We start from the raw sequence: 17,721 nt of genomic DNA, 5'->3' as shown, positions 1-17,721 counted from the left end.
AATGGAACTCAAAAATGTCCATACTAAATTGTTGCCATGTGTAAGCAATATTACGTCAAAAATGTGACAGTTACGTAGAATGTGGCGCCCTCGTTTATTTTCTATTATTTTATGTCGCACTATACGAGTACTTAAGTAGGTGCAACAACGTCAATTGCTATATAATTTTTGGTTAACCGCGAGTTCTCAGTTCGGGGCGAACTACTAGTATCATGTCAAATATTCACAAAGTCTGTCATACTTGGTTACTTTATTCCTATCTATTAGTGTTTACTAACAGGCCAATTCCAGTTTTAGTTATTCTACCTGTTTTCAATATGATACTGATCTGACAGTGTCAAAAGTGACGTTTTTGGTTGAAGAAAACTGATACAGATCAGTATCATATGGGAAAGAGATCGAATAACTAACACTTGAATGGTCTGTAAAGTTTATTACAATTTATAATGCAATTGGCTATTCTATTGCTATTATTGGGTACCTATTTTATTTTAAATTGCAAATTGTTATCACTTAATCTCCGTCCGTGCCCTAATATCTGATATATAAGCAGGGGCGTATTTACCCTAGGGCCATCCGGGCCATGGCTCGGGGCGCCAACCCCCAGGGGTGGCATATACCGCCCCTGGCGGATTGCATTTTGTTTTTCTTCCTTGACTTCTGGGGCGGCGAAACGTATTGGCCCGGGGCGCCAAATTTCAAAATACGCCCCTGTATATAAGGGCACGAACGGAAGTTAGTAACACGAATAAAAAATGCTTAAACCACATTACGAATATTTTTATCAAAATTAAAAATACCCATTCAATTTCACACATAAATCGGTAAACTCCAATTTAAGGTCGTAGTGCGATGTACAAAGTATCTGAATTAGAATTGGCAACTTCATCCCATACATATTCAGTTTGAGGAAGCGACGCAGTGCGCAAAACTTTTGGCACTCTCGCTTGCATACAAAAAATGAAAGTGCTTCTCTATGCGACAAATGAAATGGTGAATTTACCCGAGCGGAACGCTGGCTGACCTACATCAGCCTTCATATTGTAAACTAAGTACTACACGGCTGTTGTGTAATGATGCCCTAATTGTTATGTGACAACGTTGGTAACAATGTGGCCGCTACGTCATTAAGGAGGGTTGTTGTATCTTACCCAAATGTTGGGTTACATATTTACCTAACCTGTTGATTTAATATTCTCACGTAGGTACTTACGGGAGTTTTCAGGAAATAGTGTACCCAGTAGCGTGAAATGTTAATCACTGCCACTTTAGTGATGATAATTTCATAAACTATTAAGTGATATTACAATGTAAAAAAGGCAAAAAAATTGCTCCCATAAAATTTCATGGTTAATTGTCGTCACGAAACTGACAGCGATTAATGATATTGAATGTAAGGGAATTTTCTGAAAACTCCCTTAAGCCGACCACTGACTAACAGTCCGCCGGACGATATCGGCCGGTCAGTTGTTCGGAATTGTCAAATTTTTGTTCTAACTGACAGGCCGATATCTTCCGGCGGCCTGTTAGTCAGTGGTCGGCTTTACATTCAATATGATGTTATGATGTCAAACAAAAGGAATATACTATTTTGTGAGTTGTTAATACAGATGATTCCTAATTACATCTTTGTGTCAATAACTCCAGAAACATTAACAATCTAAATAATAAAAAATAAACAATAAATATTGTTCAAAACATGAACCAAACAATATTACCATTGACTGCATTTACTTATGGTATACATGGTAGAATTGTGACTCAAAATGTTACAAATCGGGTAGTTTTTTATGTACATAAAGATAGAAACGTAAGTGCCCATAACACGATCGTCACTGAGTAGATAAGGCCAAAAATTGCAAAAACATTCATGAATACAAATATTATTTCCCAGAGTATAATTTCGACGCGCTTCCAAACATTTATATCGCTCGAGCGAAGCAAGGGGTGCTAACAAAAGATAATGCATCTTACTGTCAAGTGGTCCGTGCGCCGTGTGAATAATCCTCTCCATTGTAGTCATTTGACAGAATCCCTCGCCTGACGGAGGGCTCTTGACTCTTCTGCGGAGACTGAGACACGCTGAAAGCTCCTAGCCAATTATATTTGAAATTCATTTCGAACGACAGCCGCCTAACCAAGCATTGTTTGTGTTAAATCTTGGAAGATCTATTTAGGTATGTATAGATAGGCATGCATCAAATATATATTAACTGCCAAAGTGATCAGAACACGTCCTTATTTCTATGTTAACAAGGATGTGTTTTGATACATTTGGCCATCTTGGCTCTCACTATAAATTTATTTGATACTGACTCTGTACCTATTGCCGCTAGTACGAAAGCCATAGCTGGCGAATTTCATAGCTTATGTTTACAGGTACAAATCATTGCAATGTAAACTAATGATGATGATGATGAAAGAAGCGGTTCTTGCATTAAATTTATTTTAAGTAAGTACGTAAAAATGTACGGAATATCATTTACCTAATATTTACTAGCTTTTCAGTGAAGGAAAACATCGCGAAGAAACCTGGATGGGTACATCTGCGAAAAAAATCAAAGGTGTATGTGAAGTCCCCACATTAGGCCAGCGTGGAGACTATAATCCAAGCCCTCTCGCGCATGTGAGGAGGCCCGTGCCCAATAGTGGGACGTACGAGTATATAGCCTGAATATATTATTATTATTTGTATATCTTTCCCTATATTGGGATCCGGGCTATAACCGCGAAAATCGAAGTTCGCAAATTGCGGGGATTTTTCTCTGTCACTCTAATTACGCCTTCATTGGAGTAAAAGAGAAAGATCCCCGCAATTTGCGAATTTCGGTTTTCGCGGTAGCCGCTCCGGTCCCGGACCTTTGGGAGCCGTGCGCGGAGCCGACTCAAACAGCGCAGAGATCCTTCAAGACAATTTAATCTAAAAGCATTATCATTAAGTTATGAGACTAAATCAAGATTCGTGATTAAATCGAAACGTTATTTAAAACCGGGTTTCGAGTTCATAGCAAACAGACAGATTGAATTAAGCGGAGAATTTCCGTTATACACTATAAGTTCGGGTTTATGTAAGTACTGATATATATCTAAAGTACTTATACTACATGGTACAGTACTTATATGTACAGGGATGAAAATCATGTGACGAGAAAGGTATTACGAATGAATGTGGAGGGAAGTACGAGGAAAGGAAAACCGAGTAAAAGGTGGATAGACTGTGTGAGAGATGATATGAAACGAACGCAAGTGAATGATGAGATGACGGGCGACAGAGAGGTGTGAAAGAGAAAGACTTGCTGCGCCGACCCCAAGTGAATTGGATAAGGGCAAGAGAATGATGATAGTATATATCTACAGTAACTTTAGTAGTAGGTGCTACTTTAGCAGTTAGGTAGGTTAGGTGTACGTTATTATTTGGCGTTGCCTAGTGTGGAGGTCAGTAAAAACTGTACCTTTGTGAATATTCATTAGAAAATAAACATTTTATTCTTATTCTTTATTCTTTATTAATGTCACAGTGCTTGGTGCGGCAACACTTAAGGGGCCCACTGATTAACAGTCCGCCGGACGGTATCGGCCTGTCAGTTAGAACAAAATTTTGACAGTTCCGAACAACTGACAGGCCGATACCGGCCGGCGGACTGTTAATCAGTGGGCCCCTTAAGATAGCTCTCTAGCATTACTGTCATGAACAAGCGCATGTATTATGGAGGGTAGAGTAAGGAGAAAACTCTCTTATGATAGAACAGTTACAAAAGTGTCCAGCTGTCAGATATAAATAGTTCCAAATCTCTCCAGAGTGACACTAGAGTTGCTATGAACTTGGCCGTTATTGACGGAGTGAAGTGCGCTGTCAATGATTTGTTTTTTTTTTATTAAATTATTCTAGGTATTATAATGGTTTTTTGACGGACACTTTTTAAAGACTGTATCGTTAATTCTAGGGACAACTTTACTTAGCCGTTTTTTTGGTATTATATTTTTATTTCAAAATTACACATGTGTTTAATTAGTGCTTTAATAGGGAACACATTTCGTCCTGGGACTTCGACGTAAAGCATATGGTTTGGACAAAATTTACCCAATCCTCTCGAGTAACAATTACGACTGCTGACAAATACTACAAGAAAATTTGCGGTTTGCGAACAAGACAATATCACACAAAAAAAAATCGTACTATGTAAACAGCAATTACACATGATTCGTATAGCTAAACATCTGGATATAGTTTAAGCATTTCTTTTCCTAAAAAAAAAGTTTAGGATCTGTGCATGGTGGCCTTTTAGAGAATATGGCATGCTACTTACGACAACTATGACTTTGACATCTAATATAACTATCATGGAGTGTTTCTATCGACCCGCTCTAGCGATGGATCAACGCCATGAATGTTCGTTAGGCTTTGGTTTTAAGCTTATTCTTCTAGCTGTCTCCGTCATTACTTGCATCAGAAATTGAAGGGATTCCAAAACATGGGGTGAAAAATCGTTTTTATGTAAAAATAAAAATTCACACATTCCACAGCTGCTCAATTGAACAGTCATGAAGAGGACACTTAGATAACATGTTTTGGCACCCTATTAACCTGTTGTTACTTTAAATCATACCAAAGAGTCGGTGAAATAGTCTCAAATTCAGCTCGATAGGCTTATCCGGACTGCATTTGCTATACGGTATTAAAAGCATCATAAAGTCCCTAAAATAAAAAAAAATCAAACTTTCTTAAATCAGATATAGCTTAAAAATACCCTCAGATCAAACTCTTAGAACATAGTAATACAAAATAATACACATGCCAACAGTTAGACCAGGTTTAATCTGTCCCTATAGTTAACAATAGATCCAGATCTGTCCAGGAGATTGAAGATCTGGTGTCCGAGCCGAACATCATTGGAGAATCGAAAGCCGCTAGACTCCGATGGCTCGGGCACGTAGTCCGGATGGGGGAAGATCGCGCAGTCTGGAGGGCGTACTCTGGAGTACCAAGTGGCCGAAGGCCGTCTGGACGCCCTAGGTACCGCTGGAGAGACGAAGTGCAGAAAGACCTCGGCGCCGTCGACTTTGGACAGAGTAGCATGGCGGTCTTTGGTGTCGGAGGCCAAAATCCAAAGGCACCAGATCACAAGACCCGAAGGGTTGTTGCGCCACAGCAGTAAGTAAGTAAGTATACTTAACAATACGGTCTTTAATATACACAGGGAGTGTTCTCCTTACCTCTACCCTCCATAGCATGTATATTGTTGACCCTATAAACCGTAATTAATTAATTTACCACTTTATTTCACTTCCAAAATTTACGTACAAAACTCTTAATCTAGGAGATATGATGATGCCTTATTTTCCAAAATTAACGAACCAAGAAATCTCGTCCTAATCGATTGAACATCTGATGCTGCTCGCTGTCATTTGCTACGTAGCGAAACCGTAAAGCAATGTTTATATAAGTAAAAAACTAATGAACTAAACTGCAATATTTTATCCCAGAAAACATAAATTAATAAACATAAATAAGGCAAAATTGGATTAGATATGTTGACTATATATTTGCCAGTATGTTTTGTGAAACATCTAACATTATTTCTATTAGTCACAGAGAGGTAGACGGCATACTTAAGACAAGAGACAATATAAGTATAAGTAGTACTTGTTATAAAGGCATATTTTTTATACTTGTGGAACCCTTACTTCTGTTAATAATGTTGTTTTGACAATGAATGTAATTCCTTATTTTATTTTATCCACCCTTCTACATTGTCTATGATATACTAGTTTATAAGGGCTGTCTAGATTGTCTGTGGTCCCTCTTACAATAATTCCGCTACACTCAGCCTCACGTATGTTTTCTTAATTTCCTTTTATTTAATTATAATAATGTCTGAAGACTCCTGAAGCTTTTATTTAATCTCCACCACACCACCCACCACTGCCAGGGCTCATCAGTTTTGAAGTTGACGTGGAATAAAATGGGTTGAATTGTGATCTTCTTCACCTTCTTAAAATTTTCCGTGAAATAATGTTTGTGTGACAACATAATTATGTCGTTTGGCACAAACTGTAGGTACTTCGCGAAAAAAATATCACGAACGTAAGCCGCTTTCGATTGAGCCGAGGGGAGCACGTGCGTGATATTTTTCGTTATGACAAACAATCATTTCTTTCCCTATATTTACTACGACTTACTTCGTAAGACTCCTTCATGTAGGTATCCAAACAGGAAACCAATAAATATTTTTTATGAGAGGTTTACATGTACTTCTTTAAATTAAATTCTTATAATTAAATATTTACCTAATTAAAACCAAAATATTATTTTGCTAATCCGCGAAAAGATAAAGTGCTAGTCAATCAGTGCTAACCCGTTATACTTACTTGCGTATTTTTACATGCAATTAATATACCCACCCTCCCACCGCAAAAATAAATACGCAAATAAATATAACAAACCACCACCAAAAGAATAAACCTCGACACGTGTTTCGCCTCTCTACGAGGCATCCTCAGGAGTTGTTGACGGTCTGACGCCCGGCAACGGAATGACCTGTCCAGAATGGTCGGCCATATTTATACCTTGACCACTCCCCCTACCGTGCAAGTGTGAGTGAGATGGAAAAATTCGTAATAACGGCGATGACGCAACATTCAATTGTTCGTTAAGAATCATGCCCCTATTGTTGTACCTAATTATTTCCAGTTGTTCCAGAACACCCAAACGCAATCCCTTTTCGCAAACATGTAAAATATCAAAAGAATGATTCTCAGATAAAGTGTGACCTGTATCTAATAAGTGCTTTGCAAAATTGGACTTCTCTGGATGGTTATGTCTATATGACGCAACATGCTCTTTATACCTAGTAGTGAAACTACGGCCCGTTTGCCCCACATACACTTTATTGCAATCGTCACAGGTAAGCTTATAAACTCCAGACTTTTTCCCATTCTCGATCTTATCTTTGCCATTGCAAAGCTTTGAGTGCAAAGTATTATTTGTCTTAAAGGCCACAGGAATGTCGTTAGACTTCAAAATTTTGTAAATTGCATCAGACAACTTGCCAACATAAGTTATGCTCGCTTTATATTTTTTAATCGGTTCAGAGGATCGTGCCGCATACAACATAGTGTTGACCATACTATTCCGCTTTTTCCTGATGATACCATCCACAACAGACTTATCGTAACCATTCGAAACTGCTAAGTGATAAATATTATTTAATTCAATCTGATAGTGTTCATCAGAAAGAGGCACAGTCAACATTCTATGCACATAACAATGAAAAGCAGCCAACTTATGCTGCCACGGATGCGTGGAAGAAGCCGGGATAACTGTATCGGTATGTGTAGGCTTACGGTAAATTTTGAACTGATGCCTGTTGTTTACTTTAGTGATTGTTAAATCTAGAAAATTCAATGAGTTGTCTTGCTCTAGTTCCTTTTTAAACTTAATTTTTGGATGCTTACCATTAATTTCAGCAATAAATGCATCCAGCAGGCCCATACTACCCGTCCAACAAATAATCAAATCAGTATTAGTATGGGCCTGCTGGATGCATTTATTGCTGAAATTAATGGTAAGCATCCAAAAATTAAGTTTAAAAAGGAACTAGAGCAAGACAACTCATTGAATTTTCTAGATTTAACAATCACTAAAGTAAACAACAGGCATCAGTTCAAAATTTACCGTAAGCCTACACATACCGATACAGTTATCCCGGCTTCTTCCACGCATCCGTGGCAGCATAAGTTGGCTGCTTTTCATTGTTATGTGCATAGAATGTTGACTGTGCCTCTTTCTGATGAACACTATCAGATTGAATTAAATAATATTTATCACTTAGCAGTTTCGAATGGTTACGATAAGTCTGTTGTGGATGGTATCATCAGGAAAAAGCGGAATAGTATGGTCAACACTATGTTGTATGCGGCACGATCCTCTGAACCGATTAAAAAATATAAAGCGAGCATAACTTATGTTGGCAAGTTGTCTGATGCAATTTACAAAATTTTGAAGTCTAACGACATTCCTGTGGCCTTTAAGACAAATAATACTTTGCACTCAAAGCTTTGCAATGGCAAAGATAAGATCGAGAATGGGAAAAAGTCTGGAGTTTATAAGCTTACCTGTGACGATTGCAATAAAGTGTATGTGGGGCAAACGGGCCGTAGTTTCACTACTAGGTATAAAGAGCATGTTGCGTCATATAGACATAACCATCCAGAGAAGTCCAATTTTGCAAAGCACTTATTAGATACAGGTCACACTTTATCTGAGAATCATTCTTTTGATATTTTACATGTTTGCGAAAAGGGATTGCGTTTGGGTGTTCTGGAACAACTGGAAATAATTAGGTACAACAATAGGGGCATGATTCTTAACGAACAATTGAATGTTGCGTCATCGCCGTTATTACGAATTTTTCCATCTCACTCACACTTGCACGGTAGGGGGAGTGGTCAAGGTATAAATATGGCCGACCATTCTGGACAGGTCATTCCGTTGCCGGGCGTCAGACCGTCAACAACTCCTGAGGATGCCTCGTAGAGAGGCGAAACACGTGTCGAGGTTTATTCTTTTGGTGGTGGTTTGTTATATTTATTTGCGTATTTATTTTTGCGGTGGGAGGGTGGGTATATTAATTGCATGTAAAAATACGCAAGTAAGTATAACGGGTTAGGGGCTATTCATAAATTACGTCATTTCAAATTAGGGGGGGGGGGTCTGGACATCGGATGACGGTAGCATGAAGTAGGAGGAAATGGGGTCATTTGAAGCATGATTTTTGGATGATTACAGGGGGGGGGGGTCAAAAATCGCCAAAAATCGATGACGTAATTTATGGACAGCCCCTTAGCACTGATTGACTAGCACTTTATCTTTTCGCGGATTAGCAAAATAATATTTTGGTTTTAATTAGTATGGATTTCCGCAAAGTAACGCCTGATTCTATTCACTAAATATTTACCTCGTACAGTCTTGACCGGCCGGTTCGTGGATAAACAATGTCCGACGCAAAAATGTCAAATAAAATCACGTACGATTTCACCCACTTATGATTACTTACTCACTGTTCATTTATTTAAAGATCTCACTGCGACTCCTTACGTTAGATCACAAGAAGCACTGAAAAGTTCATTAAAATTCGGCAGGTGTTTGTAGGAAGTAATCGGGTTACGATTGGCGAGTTTTACCGGAGCGCGCGCGGTAGGCGCGAGGCGGCCGGCGGTCCCAGTCGCGCCGCACGAGACTATGCCAACTCCGCCTGGCGGGCACACACCGCGCATGCCTCCATCACAATAAGCCAAAGTTCACACGGACTGCTGAAGAGCTTGCTCGATCCGTGAAACGAATTTATCTGTATGCAACAACCCTCTCTAAGACTGATTACGCAACGCCTGTTTATACTAATGCCAGGGTATCCGACCGTATACATTGTTTGTTTTTATAGGATCGAGGCATGTGATCGAGCCCTAAGATGCCCAGCTTTTAACTATTCATGAACGGTTGGTCCTATGTTTGCCGAGCCGATAACCAACTGCCTGATAGCTTCCTTATCGTATTTTTAGAGCCGACCGCCTTCTACTTCGACAGTTAACCCCCGCACCCCATGCAATACCTTAAATATATTCCGGCCTTTTACTTTTATTTAAATGGTAATCATTCTTTAGTTTTCTTTTTTTTATTACCTACTTTAGTTATATGACAGAAAAACAATGCAACTAAATGTTCGTTATCATTTAGGATTAAGTTCAAGAGTAACATTTCCGAAAAAATGTGCAAAATAAAAGTAAATGGGAAATAAACGTCCCAATAAATATGATGTTTATAGTGGTACATTTTATTAAATAAGTAAGTGCACCAATTACATCATTCTTAATGACCTGTAGCGGCTTAGTTTACAAGTACCTATTTGTATTTTTCTGTTAATAAATATTGCCGTATGGATCGAAGAAGTACCTATTGTACGCCTCTCCATAGAAGTTTTTATGCAACGTTCTACAGTTTTGATATCCCTTCAGTTAATCTTCTCAATTTGGGATTCTTCAAAATACCGGGAGTTAAAATGCATATAACTAGAGATAGATTCAATACAAATTCTTAGTAATTGGTTAAATATTTTTAATTGGATGTATTTATTCGGTATTGTAACACGTCCCAGATGGAAAACAAACAACGCACTGTGATTGGTTTGGATCAATCTTTTTCAATCAATGTGTAATAGGTGTGACGCGCACAGATAGGTATGTATTGCGTTTGCCCTCTCATTGTACTGAAACGTGTTTTGAATTAAGTGGGCGCGGGAAGGTTGGGCTTTATTCTGTAATGATCATTTTACGTATAAAAATTATATCAAAAACATATTGGTGACATGCTTTCATTGGTTGGTACAGATTTAAATAAATAAAGGAATATTAGATTACAGTAGTAAAGTAACCAAACATTGAACGCGAACTGTTGACACTTGACAGACAACATATTAGAATGCGGCAGATAATTTAAGTGCATTATTCTATCTAACAATTGTAATTTACCGACATTGTTGACATCAAAAAACTGTAGCATCTTTATTTATCTAAATAAGTAACGTAGAAAAATGCCCTAAGAAGCGAGTTTTTTATTTTATAAGCGTTGGTGGCCTAGCGGTAAGAGCGTGCGACTTGCAATCCGAAGGTCGCGGGTTCAAATCCTGGCTCGTTTTTCGGAACTTATGTACGAAATATCATTTGATATTTACCACTAGCTTTTCGGTGAAGGAAAACATCGTGAGGAAACCTGCATACATTTGCGAAGAAATTCAAAGGCGTATGTGAAGTCCCCAATCCGCATTGGGCTAGCGTGGGGACTATAGCCCAAGCCCTCTAGCGCATGAGAGGAGGCCTGTGCCCAGCAGTGGGACGTATATAGGCTGAATTATTACTAGTGGCTCTGTGAGCTGTAGACCTCGCGAGCAGAGCTTAAAACTGAGTAAATGTATGGCGCCGTTGTTTAGAAGAATTTAGAGAATCTAATTTGACAATTAAAACCTTATCTATCGAACCTGCTTACAATACGCTTAGCCCGCGCTTGATAAATAAAAAATACGAAGTTTTTAATTTTTTTTAATAAAAAAATAAAATAAAAAACAACAATTGATATGAAATATAAGTGTAAAAAAATACAAAAACTTATATCCCAGCATATATGTAATTACTGGGGATCGAACCCTGACCTTCCGTGCAATCAAAAAAAGCGAACGTTTGCAAAATACACCATGATAGTTTTTACACTAATGTTTCACGAGAATCGGTTAAGAATTGCGACCTGTAGAGGAGAACATCCGGACATACAAAATTAAATCTTAATACCTCCAAAACCAGCGAAATAAATTTTCTGAATTTTTTGACATTTAATCTGTAAACATATCTCAAAAAGAATACACTCTTATGATACCGATACGACTATTTGTATAAGAGCGAGCTATCACAACTTTTCCATTTTGAAAAATTTTCAAAAACCGGCTCGACGAAAAATTTTTATCTGTTCATAGAATTCGGTTACAAAATTTCACGAGAATCGGTTAAGAGAATTGCGACCTGTAGAGGAGAACATCCGGACATACAAAAGCAAAACGCCCGAGTCAAAACGTAGACCTTCGCTTCGCTTCGGTCAATTATTTATATTATTTATTTAGAAATTTAAATCAGGTAACAAGGCCCATATTACGAATACCTTACAGACTAACATACATATGTATTTTTTATAAACTTAAAACTAAACACTAGTCGACAAAACGGCGTGGCTCCGTTGCATCGTCTGGTCTTGTGTCTGATTCGGCAGTTTGCCCCGGAACCTCCGAAACACGACACCTTTCGGCCAGAAGTCGGCGCACTCGATGGTGCAGCGGTCGCGGCACGCGCACCACAAAGGATTTGCCGGAGGCATGCAGGACCTGTTAGCACTGTTAGGACCGGAGGCAAGAGATTGGCTACTCAGTTTTGATTTAAATTATAATTATATTTTTTGTGTGAATAAAATTGAAAATCTTTATTCAGGAATAAAGCCATACGAAATAATAAAAATATTAAATCTAATAAGCGATTTCATTCTCATAAGCCTGTTTATACTTACGTCCCACTGCTACCCACCACGGGTCTTACTGCACAGTCGGATGTAAGCTATAGTCCTCCGAGATACTTTATACTCGCCAATATTCTATTGGTATTGACATTGTATTTTTATGTTGGAATAAGGACCTTAGTTTTTAACAGCAAACTGATGTCACGACGGCGCTTAATGTACATGTAAACACCACCACACCTCAACACATATTATTTATTGCACGTCTTGATGCTTTCAGAACAGATTTAATTAGGAAATTAACGAATATGGAAAGTACCAAATTTTCATGGGAGTAGGTAAATGAAGCTAACAAAAATGTATTTTTTTATTATTATATAATTCTAGACCTTAAATAATAATTTTATCTTGTTAGTCATATTAAGACCATGCCCTGTTTATCATAAGCTTGTAACTATAGTAATACAAGTGGAAGTCCCTTTCTAACAAAAGCTGTCAAAAAGGGACTTCCACTACATATACTAATACCCCTAAGGTAACCTTAAAAATTAACAAAATTAACGAACATACAATGGACAAAATTATTAGTAACATCAATGAACACAAAAGTGCAGGATTTGATAAATTAAGAGCAGGAGATATTAAATTTATTACTAAAGAGATAACACCAGTACTTACACATCTAACAAACCAGTGCATATGCTATTCTACATATCCAGATAAATTAAAAGTCGGATTAATCCGACCCATACACAAAAAAGGAAGCTATACGGACACTAATAATTATAGACCAATTACAATACTCTCCATAGTAGATAAAATAATTGAAAAATATATAGGAAAAAAAGTTAATGATTTCTTATCAAGTAACAACATAATTCATGAGCGACAATTCGGCTTTCAAAAAGGCAAAAGTACAACACAATTATTGGCACAATTCACTGATGAGATAAATAAACACCTAAGTGACAGGAAACATGTAATAATAGTACTAATTGATTTCAGCAAAGCATTTGATACCCTGAATCATCAAATTCTATACGAAAAGTTCCAGCAAAATGGTATACAGGGGCCAACACTAAACTGGTTTAAAAGCTACCACCTAGAAAGATATAACACAGTCAATATAGCAGGAGAGCAAAGCGAACTATTACAATCTTTTCATGGGACAGCACAAGGATCCATATTAGGGCCTACAGAATATCTAATATATGTAAATGATATGTGTAACTTATTCCGATGCGCCTCTGTATACCAATTTGCTGACGACACTTGCCTTATAACATCAAACACTAATATAAAGATCGCAGAGTGTCAAATGCAAAGCGAATTTGATAAATTATGTAAATGGGCACATGATGTTGGGCTATCCCTTAACTATAAAAAGACTAAAGTTATGTATATCCACTCACCATATATTAAGGTTACCACAACTCCTAGAATAATAGCCCACGAACATTCGTGTATGCACTCTCGGTTATCAAGCTGCAATTGTGAGTCGTTAGAGATAGTTGAAAACCATACTTACCTTGGTCTAAAAATTGACAGCAAATTCAACTGGGGGCCTCACATTGACCATGTGTGTAATAAACTGAGGGCAATACTTAGTAATTTAAGTATACTCAAATATAAAATGCCATACAACACACTCCGCTTGCTATATATGGCCCTAGCAGATTCCGCAATTAACTACGGGATATCTAGCTATGGACGAACATACAATACGTACCTACAAAAAATTTATAATATACAAATAAGAATACTAAAAACCATAGTTCCATTAAAAATTAAGCAAAAATATAAGCATAACTATGATAAACTGTTTCAATATTGTAGAGTACTTAGCATATTTAATAAAGTAAGACTGGCTGTGATTCTTGAATACAAAGACTTATTAGGAAAGCTGGATAGATACCATAGACCGACCAACCTCAGACAATTACCCAATGAACCTCAGTTTATAGTCCCTAAAACAAATAATGAATATGGCAATAGAGTTTGGAATTCATACTTACCTACTATTCTAAACAACTTTCCTAATAGAGTATTACTAGAAATAATTAATAAGCCTAATAAGATTAAGTATATAATAAAAAAAGAACTGAATACCATAGTACAAGAATAATTAATAGTTAAGTAAGCACATAAATATAATACATATACACATACACATATATAAATACATAATGTTAATGATAATAAATATTAGAATTTAAGACTAGGGATTAAGTCCCCCACACTACCTAGTAAATAAAATCTTAAATATCAAAGATTGTAACTAGGTTTAAGAAATTGTAATGCTATTAATATTTTTTTGAAATAAACAGATTTAATTCTTCTTCTTCTTCTTCTACTTGTATTACCTACAAGTTACAAGCTTTTGATAAACAGGGCACGGTCCACTTATTACCTACTTTAGGTACATACATATCATACTACCTTGAATATTTGTGAGAGTGAACCACTGTTTAGCTAATTTCAAATATTTCTCTTTTCAAATAGGTCTCGGAGTACGAAAGGCTGTCTCACATAAGGTCGGCTGTTAATACTGCCATTGATGCGGGTTCTTGCATGTTAAATATTTTAAGGCACCACTAATAATTATTGTGTTAAAATACCAAGCCATGATTAATCTTAATTAGCTACACGTTCAACACAATATTAATAGCAGTCAAACGTCTAAACAACGATTATTGTATTATCAGTAAATTAACGGAACATAAGTCGTAAATATGGGCCGGTGGGGTGCGGTGGCAAACGGCGGGTTTCTATTGATTGCCGCTATTTCCAGCGTCACTTTTGTTGCCGCTGCTGCCTCTCGATTCATTTGTTTTCTCTAACCTTCGCGTTCCGACCCAAAGGGCTCGAGTAACTTTATAAAAATACTGTATAAATGCGAGATACGGGAATGGGGACTATATACTGTGGAAATTCCCAAGCATATCATTTGGGCTTGGCGAAATTGTATTCCACGTGGGATGTAATTGTAAACTCTTATGTTACCGTACTACTTGCCCATATTAACATAAATTATGGCATAAAACAAATTAATTTGATTGCTGGTTTATAACTTTCTACCTATCTAATCATCTAACTTGTAATGTTATATTTTCAAGTAAACAAATAAAAATCTTTTAACCAAATCACGGGTTATTATTGTAAAGTGTTCGAAATATGTAGGTCTAAAATTAACCCCCTTAGGGCCACGTGCACCATCCCAATAACCCGGGGTTAACCGGTTAAACCGTTAACCCAGTGTCAAAATATACTGGTAACCATGGTAACTCCAGGTTTAACCGGTTAACCCTGGGTTAATAGGACGGTGCAAGTGGGCCCTATTCATAAAATTTAGCAAACATACAAATGTCAACATAATAGATATGGACAAATGGTTACAACGGCTTGTTCAATTTGAAAAAGCCATAAGGTTTTATCTGTATCACCGGTTCATGAAAATTAAATAAATATAAACATGTACTTTCGAGCTCCGATTTGCTGTTTTGATCTCGGAGTAATTAACAATGGCGCCGCCATTAACAGGCGTTCCCCTCTGTCGAAAATAGGCGGCCAATGGTCAACCACATGTCAACCATATGTATGGACTGACGTTTATCTGACATGACGTACCTATACATTTGATGCGCCCCTTCCCCGCAAAAAACGGCAGACTATTTTGTACCGAAAATTTTAGACATGGCGTCTCCGTTGGTTATATCCTCTAAGGTTTTGATGGTATCATCATCGCTCGTCTAATTTTTTTTATATTTATATTTCTTATTTCGTATCATTCTGTATTCGTCACTCGTTCGTCACTCTTAACTTCGCATTGTGATATTTTTTTTACATCTTCCTTCATAACTATATGTACTTACTATACCTACATTATACAATATACTTGACATAGTAACTAGACTTTGAAATTTGCATAGTGATTTTAAAAAATACACTTTAAATGCGTCTGGATTAGCCTTGTTCATAATCATAATTCAAAACCATAACTATTCCAAATTTCTAATCCATAGCGTGAGTAGCTTTCGAGATATTTAGCGATGTGACAGCGGACAAAGTCGCACCATAATGTTCTCTTTTAACCTTTTTGCTATGGAACCCTAAAACACTCCTTTTATTAAATAATAGAGTTTCCAACTGGTAGTTAGTTGGGTGAGTTTGCAATGTTTTGTAAGGGTTTCCTGAGTAAATTGAGCGAGGGACACGATCGTAACGGCTAACCGATATTGTGAAGAAGAAATACGTCAATGGGAACCACAAAAACCGCCGAAGGAGCGGACGAGCGACCTAATTAATGGGCCTCGACCCCGGCCAGATTAGCCCTCACATAAAACCTTTCTGTCAATGACATACGCTGCCTAACCTCTCTATTCTCCAGGATGTATTTCTCAATTATGGCGGTTTGTTAAGGTTTTTATTTTTAGAATTGATACTCATTCTTTGCAAAGGGTAAAAACGGGACCCTATTACTAAGACTCCACTGCCCGTCTGTCTGTCCGTCTGTCTGTCTGTCACCAGGCTGTATCTCATGAACCGTGATTGAAACACAGTTGAAATTTTCACAGATGATGTATTTCTGTTGCCGCTATAACAACAAATACTAAAACGTACGGAACCCTTGGTGGGCTAGTCCGATTTGCACTTGTCCGGTTTTTTGTTTCACGTTAGCCAGCAAACGTATAGCCGTTGTGTAGTGTAATAAAGAGTTAATTATTTTGTATTTTGCTCCTGTGACAACACTTGTCATTTTCCTGACGGGGTATATACTACATAAATACCATCCTTAATTATAAAAAAGTTCTAAAATGCAGTTTGTTTAATATAAACATTATCCAAATGTTGGTTGAATATGTCGTTTCATAAAATGCAAGTTGTTGTAATATTCGTCGACTATGGAAGCCGGTGATATTTCTATGAACTCCACGTTATTGTCGTGACAAATATGAATTTTAAATTCACCGACAAATTTTAACAATGTCTCGAAATATTTCGTACGTTTGATGTTGAACTCTAAATTCTTAGAGTGTGCTGAGGAATGTCCCTCGCATTCAAACAGGATTCGTAGTCGCTGCGAATGTATGAAAATTTACTTGGATTTCATGGTTGCATTCGACGTGTTATCATACCTACAAAATAAACACTACTTAGTGTTTTTTTATGAGATTAGTTTTATATACATGTACTTATTGTGATTGTGAAAAATTGTAAAAGCAACTTTCTTACCTTTTTGATGTCGTTTTTAGGGTTCCGTACCCAAAGGGTAAAAACGGGACCCGTCCGTCTGTCCGTCTCTCTGTCTGTCTGTCACCAGGCTGTATCTCATGAACCGTGATAGCTAGACAGTTGAAATTTTCACAGATGATGTATTTCTGTTGCCGGTATAACAACAAATAGGTACTAAAAACAGAATAAAATAAATATTTAAGTGGGGCTCCCATACAACAAACGTGATTTTTTTGCCGTTTTTGCGTAATAGTACGGAACCCTTCGTACGAGAGTCCGACTGGCACTTGGCCGGTTTTTTTAATCATGGAAGTCTTAAATAATACCCTTTTACTTGTTATTTTCCCGTCTGTCATTTTACTAATTATTCTATTTCAATTCATGCAGACGTGCTCAGAAGCGGAGTTCGTCAAAATTAGATCATTAGACGCCAAAGCCCG

At 37.3% G+C, this 17,721-nt stretch overlaps 1 protein-coding gene across 1 annotated transcript in view; it reads right to left on the bottom strand.

Moving 5' to 3' along the window:
- The window catches only part of LOC134789838 (uncharacterized), a 58,283-nt gene extending 48,873 nt beyond the window's left edge, over nucleotides 1-9,410 (bottom strand). The window contains exon 1 of the transcript XR_010144124.1: nucleotides 8,958-9,410. The gene's annotated coding sequence lies outside the window, so the exon portion shown is untranslated. The remainder of the gene's footprint in view (nucleotides 1-8,957) is intronic.
- Nucleotides 9,411-17,721: the final 8,311 nt, after the last annotated feature.

The sequence above is a fragment of the Cydia splendana genome, chromosome 4 (genome assembly GCF_910591565.1).
Source record: "Cydia splendana chromosome 4, ilCydSple1.2, whole genome shotgun sequence".
NCBI classification, from domain to species: domain Eukaryota; kingdom Metazoa; phylum Arthropoda; class Insecta; order Lepidoptera; family Tortricidae; genus Cydia; species Cydia splendana.
This window is presented reverse-complemented; position numbering and strand designations above follow the sequence as displayed.